Genomic DNA, 7,572 nt, shown 5'->3' with positions numbered 1-7,572 from the left:
CACAGAGAAGGAACCTAACCCTAACATCATCCTCCACAGAGAAGGAACCTAACCCTAACATCATCCCCCACAGAGAAGGAACCTAACCCTAACATCAGCCTCCACAGAGAAGGAACCTAACATCAGCCTCCACAGAGAAGGAACCTGACCCTAACATCAGCCTCCACAGAGAAGGAACATAACCCTAACATCATCCTCCACAGAGAAGGAACATAACCCTAACATCATCCTCCACAGAGAAGGAACCCGACCCTAACATCATCCTCCACAGAGAAGGATCCTAACATCATCCTCCACAGAGAAGGAACCTAACATCATCCTCCACAGAGAAGGAACCTAACATCATCCTCCACAGAGAAGGAACCCGACCCTAACATCAGCCTCCACAGAGAAGGAACCTAACCCTAACATCAGCCTCCACAGAGAAGGAACATAACCCTAACATCATCCTCCACAGAGAAGGAACCCGACCCTAACATCAGCCTCCACAGAGAAGGATCCTAACCCTATCATCATCCTCCACAGAGAAGGAACCCGACCCTAACATCAGCCTCCACAGAGAAGGATCCTAACCCTAACATCAGCCTCCACAGAGAAGGAACCTAACCCTAACATCATCCTCCACAGAGAAGGAACCCGACCCTAACATCATCCTCCACAGAGAAGGAACCTAACCCTAACCCAGAGAGGAGAGACTCCGGCCCTCACACAGCCAGCTCACTGGTTTTAACAGACGACAGCTAAATCCTGGCTTCTCTTCATTGGCTTCCTGATCGTTTTAGAATTGATTTTAAAATTGTATTAATCACTTGTAAAGCCCTTCTGGGTCTGGCTCCAATATCAGAAATGTTGACTCCATATGAGCAGCCGTAGACCATCAGGTGGGTCAGCTGACTGTCCCAAAGTCGAGGTTGACCCTTAAAGAGGAACATGCTTTCACCCTCAGACCCCTCGGCTCTGTAACGACCTGCCTGACGAAGTAAAGCTCACAGAATCAGTGACTTCTTTTAAATCACTTCTTAACACTCATTTCTACAGACTAGTCTTTGATGGTTTATTGCTACTGTCTTTTATTTCATTTTATTTTACGCTATCACATTTATTTTATTTATATATAATACATATAGGGGAGAACAGGGTTGGTTGTCACATCTATCAGATCTCAGTCTCTAGAGGGAAAGTTTCAGAGTTTAGGTGAGATGTTAGTTCAGAGATAATTTCTGGAGTGAACTGCTTTAACATTTAGCTACCGACCTCCATAGTGTCTTACTACCAACCTCCATAGTGTCTTACTACCAACCTCCATAGTGTCTCACTACCAACCTCCATAGTGTCTTACTACCAACCTCCATGATGTCTTATTACCAACCTCCATAGTGTCTTACTACCAACCTCCATGATGTCTCACTACCAACCTCCATAGTGTCTTACTACCAACCTCCATGATGTCTCACTACCAACCTCCATAGTGTCTTACTACCAACCTCCATAGTGTCTTACTACCAACCTCCATAGTGTCTTACTACCAACCTCCATAGTGTCTTACTACCAACCTCCATAGTGTCTAACTACCAACCTCCATAGTGTCTTACTACCAACCTCCATAGTGTCTTACTACCAACCTCCATGGTGTCTTACTACCAACCTCCATAGTGTCTCACTACCAACCTTCATAGTGTCTTACTACCAACCTCCATGATGTCTTACTACCAACCTCCATAGTGTCTTACTACCAACCTCCATGATGTCTAACTACCAACCTCCATGGTGTCTCACTACCAACCTTCATAGTGTCTTACTACCAACCTCCATAGTGTCTTACTACCAACCTCCATGATGTCTTACTACCAACCTCCATAGTGTCTTACTACCAACCTCCATAGTGTCTCACTACCAACCTTCATAGTGTCTTACTACCAACCTCCATAGTGTCTCACTACCAACCTCCATAGTGTCTTACTACCAACCTCCATAGTGTCTTACTACCAACCTCCATAGTGTCTTACTACCAACCTCCATAGTGTCTTACTACCAACCTCCATAGTGTCTCACTACCAACCTCCATAGTGTCTTACTACCAACCTTCATAGTGTCTTACTACCAACCTCCATAGTGTCTTACTACCAACCTCCATAGTGTCTTACTACCAACCTCCATAGTGTCTTACTACCAACCTCCATAGTGTCTCACTACCAACCTCCATAGTGTCTTACTACCAACCTTCATAGTGTCTTACTACCAACCTCCATGATGTCTAACTACCAACCTCCATGATGTCTTACTACCAACCTCCATGATGTCTTACTACCAACCTCCATGATGTCTTACTACCAACCTCCATAGTGTCTTACTACCAACCTCCATAGTGTCTTACTACCAACCTCCATAGTGTCTTACTACCAACCTCCATAGTGTCTTACTACCAACCTCCATAGTGTCTTACTACCAACCTCTATAGTGTCTTACTACCAACCTCCATGGTGTCTTACTACCAACCTCCACAGTGTCTTACTACCAACCTCCATAGTGTCTCACTACCAACCTCCATAGTGTCTTACTACCAACCTCCATGATGTCTTACTACCAACCTCCATAGTGTCTTACTACCAACCTCCATAGTGTCTAACTACCAACCTCCATAGTGTCTTACTACCAACCTCTATAGTGTCTTACTACCAACCTCCATGGTGTCTTACTACCAACCTCCACAGTGTCTTACTACCAACCTCCATAGTGTCTCACTACCAACCTCCATAGTGTCTTACTACCAACCTCCATGATGTCTTACTACCAACCTCCATAGTGTCTTACTACCAACCTCCATAGTGTCTAACTACCAACCTCCATAGTGTCTTACTACCAACCTCCATAGTGTCTCACTACCAACCTCCATGGTGTCTTACTACCAACCTCCATAGTGTCTTACTACCAACCTCCATGATGTCTTACTACCAACCTCCATGATCTCTTACTACCAACCTCCATGATGTCTTACTACCAACCTCCATAGTGTCTTACTACCAACCTCCATAGTGTCTCACTACCAACCTCCATAGTGTCTTACTACCAACCTCCATAGTGTCTCACTACCAACCTCCATGGTGTCTTACTACCAACCTCCATGGTGTCTTACTACCAACCTCCATAGTGTCTCACTATCACACAGAAGGAACCTAACCCTAACATCATCCTCCACAGAGAAGGAACCCGACCCTAACATCATCCTCCACAGAGAAGGAACCTAACCCTAACCCAGAGAGGAGAGACTCCGGCCCTCACACAGCCAGCTCACTGGTTTTAACAGACGACAGCTTCTCTTCATTGGCTTCCTGATCGTTTTAGAATTGATTTTAAAATTGTATTAATCACTTGTAAAGCCCTTCTGGGTCTGGCTCCAATATCAGAAATGTTGACTCCATATGAGCAGCCGTAGACCATCAGGTGGGTCAGCTGACTGTCCCAAAGTCGAGGTTGACCCTTAAAGAGGAACATGCTTTCACCCTCAGACCCCTCGGCTCTGTAACGACCTGCCTGACGAAGTAAAGCTCACAGAATCAGTGACTTCTTTTAAATCACTTCTTAACACTCATTTCTACAGACTAGTCTTTGATGGTTTATTGCTACTGTCTTTTATTTCATTTTATTTTACGCTATCACATTTATTTTATTTATATATAATACATATAGGGGAGAACAGGGTTGGTTGTCACATCTATCAGATCTCAGTCTCTAGAGGGAAAGTTTCAGAGTTTAGGTGAGATGTTAGTTCAGAGATAATTTCTGGAGTGAACTGCTTTAACATTTAGCTACCAACCTCCATAGTGTCTTACTACCAACCTCCATAGTGTCTTACTACCAACCTCCATAGTGTCTTACTACCAACCTCCATAGTGTCTTACTACCAACCTCCATAGTGTCTTACTACCAACCTCCATAGTGTCTCACTACCGACCTCCATAGTGTCTTACTACCAACCTCCATGATGTCTCACTACCAACCTCCATAGTGTCTTACTACCAACCTCCATGATGTCTTACTACCAACCTCCATAGTGTCTTACTACCAACCTCCATGATGTCTCACTACCAACCTCCATAGTGTCTTACTACCAACCTCCATAGTGTCTTACTACCAACCTCCATAGTGTCTCACTACCAACCTTCATAGTGTCTTACTACCAACCTCCATGATGTCTTACTACCAACCTCCATAGTGTCTTACTACCAACCTCCATGATGTCTAACTACCAACCTCCATGGTGTCTTACTACCAACCTCCATAGTGTCTCACTACCAACCTTCATAGTGTCTTACTACCAACCTCCATGATGTCTTACTACCAACCTCCATAGTGTCTTACTACCAACCTCCATGATGTCTAACTACCAACCTCCATGGTGTCTCACTACCAACCTTCATAGTGTCTTACTACCAACCTCCATAGTGTCTTACTACCAACCTCCATGATGTCTTACTACCAACCTCCATAGTGTCTTACTACCAACCTCCATAGTGTCTTACTACCAACCTCCATAGTGTCTCACTACCAACCTTCATAGTGTCTTACTACCAACCTCCATAGTGTCTCACTACCAACCTCCATAGTGTCTTACTACCAACCTTCATAGTGTCTTACTACCAACCTCCATAGTGTCTTACTACCAACCTCCATAGTGTCTTACTACCAACCTCCATAGTGTCTTACTACCAACCTCCATAGTGTCTCACTACCAACCTCCATAGTGTCTTACTACCAACCTTCATAGTGTCTTACTACCAACCTCCATGATGTCTTACTACCAACCTCCATGATGTCTTACTACCAACCTCCATGATGTCTTACTACCAACCTCCATGATGTCTTACTACCAACCTCCATGATGTCTTACTACCAACCTCCATAGTGTCTTACTACCAACCTCCATAGTGTCTTACTACCAACCTCCATAGTGTCTCACTACCAACCTCCATAGTGTCTTACTACCAACCTCCATAGTGTCTCACTACCAACCTCCATGGTGTCTTACTACCAACCTCCATGGTGTCTTACTACCAACCTCCATAGTGTCTCACTACCAACCTCCATGGTGTCTTACTACCAACCTCCATAGTGTCTTACTACCAACCTCCATAGTGTCTTACTACCAACCTCCATAGTGTCTCACTACCAACCTCCATGGTGTCTTACTACCAACCTCCATAGTGTCTCACTACCAACCTCCATAGTGTCTTACTACCAACCTCCATAGTGTCTTACTACCAACCTCCATGATGTCTTACTACCAACCTCCATAGTGTCTTACTACCAACCTCCATAGTGTCTAACTACCAACCTCCATAGTGTCTTACTACCAACCTCCATAGTGTCTCACTACCAACCTCCATGGTGTCTTACTACCAACCTCCATAGTGTCTTACTACCAACCTCCATAGTGTCTTACTACCAACCTCCATGATGTCTTACTACCAACCTCCATAGTGTCTTACTACCAACCTCCATAGTGTCTAACTACCAACCTCCATAGTGTCTTACTACCAACCTCCATGATGTCTTACTACCAACCTCCATAGTGTCTTACTACCAACCTCCATAGTGTCTTACTACCAACCTCCATAGTGTCTAACTACCAACCTCCATAGTGTCTTACTACCAACCTCCATAGTGTCTTACTACCAACCTCCATGATGTCTTACTACCAACCTCCATAGTGTCTTACTACCAACCTCCATAGTGTCTTACTACCAACCTCCATAGTGTCTCACTACCAACCTCCATAGTGTCTTACTACCAACCTCCATAGTGTCTTACTACCAACCTCCATAGTGTCTTACTACCAACCTCCATAGTGTCTTACTACCAACCTCCATGATGTCTTACTACCAACCTCCATAGTGTCTTACTACCAACCTCCATAGTGTCTTACTACCAACCTCCATAGTGTCTTACTACCAACCTCCATAGTGTCTTACTACCAACCTCCATGATGGGGACGATGTCACATATTAGATGGTTTATAACTTTATATCTTTATAACAGAATCAGCTGAAGGAGAGTCAGATTTCTCTCTTCCTACCTCATGCTTCAGACTTCAGAAAGAGAATCTATTCAGTAAACAGTTTATGAGGAATTCAAAGTAAAGTAAAAACCTGTTGAATCAGGATGTTTGAAAAGTTTCAGTGACAATAAACAAGATCTGAATCAAACCGGCTTTTTGGCTTTTTCGATTATTTTTTCATTGAGTCCAAAATAAATTCATATGGTCTGTAAATAATAGCTTTTAGTATTTTAGAAACGTCACATTTAGTTAATTATCAGCTGTGATCGGGTCAGACTACAGTTATAAATATGAAATGCTTCTCTGAGACGCAGTAATACCTCCACTGCATATTCTTTATTTTCTATTGCAGTTCATATTTTGTCTGACATTTTATAATACGACCATCGTTACGTTATTTAATCATTTATAGAATATTTGTTCCCAGTCTTCTCAGGTTCAGTGGAAACAAGGATCCAGGTCTGTAATTAGAGTCTCCAGTCTCATATAAATATGTGTTAAGCTGTTTTTAATCGGCAGCAGTTAGTGGAGAGACTGATTACAGTTATTTATGAGGTTTCACCACATATTTAATAATATCACCTTTCCGACTGGTTAAACATATTATCAAACACAGGGAAACACACAGGAGAGAGGCGAAAGGGAAATTTATTCAGTATAAGATAATCCATAGATTTTATTTTACTCCTTCAAAGCTACATCGAATGGGCTTAACCCTTAAACAGGCAGCGTGCACCAGGAGATACAGACTCTTTAACCTTCCTGTCATCCTCCCGGGTCCTTCCTCTGTCCGTCCTTCCTTCCTTCATCTGTCCTTTCTTCCTTCCTTCCTTCCTTCCTTCCTTCCTTAATCTGTCCTTTCTTTCTTCCTTCCTTCCTTCCTTCCTTCCTCCTTCCATTCTTCCCTCCTTTCCTTCCTACCTTCCTTCCTTTCTTCCTCCCTCATTTCCTTCCTTCTTCCCTCCTTTCCTTCCTTCCTTCCTCCTCCCTCCCTCCCTTCCTCCCTCCTTTCCTTCCTTCCTTCCTTCTCCCTCCCTCCCTTCCTTCCTTCCTCCTCCCTCCTTTCCTTATAACAGGATCAGCTGAAGGAGAGTCAGACGTCTCTATTCCTACCTGATAATTACAAAATAAAAGAGAATATATTCAGTAAACTGTTTCAGAGGAATTCAAAGGAAAGTAAAAAGTGTGACTATATATATATTTATTCATTTTTATATTATATTTCCATCACCTCCTCTCTGTGTCTGTCTTCTACCTTCATCTTGTTGCTGCTCTCTGTGTTGTGTGTCTTTGCTTTGTGTTGTTCTGCTTTGATCAGAGCGGCTGGCTGTGGATCAGCAGGTAAAGCAGATCGGAAGAACCAACCGGAAGGTCGGCGGTTCGATTCCCAAACAGTCAGCATGTCGATGTGTCGCTGGGCAAAATACGACTCGCTCCTGTCATCAGTGTGTGAATGACACGTAGCGTAAAAGAGCGTTGAGTGGTGATAACGACCAGAGAAGCACTGTAAAACACAT

The sequence above is a fragment of the Scomber japonicus genome, chromosome 18 (genome assembly GCF_027409825.1).
Source record: "Scomber japonicus isolate fScoJap1 chromosome 18, fScoJap1.pri, whole genome shotgun sequence".
NCBI classification, from domain to species: Eukaryota; Metazoa; Chordata; class Actinopteri; order Scombriformes; family Scombridae; genus Scomber; species Scomber japonicus.
Note: the sequence above shows the minus strand (reverse complement) of the source record.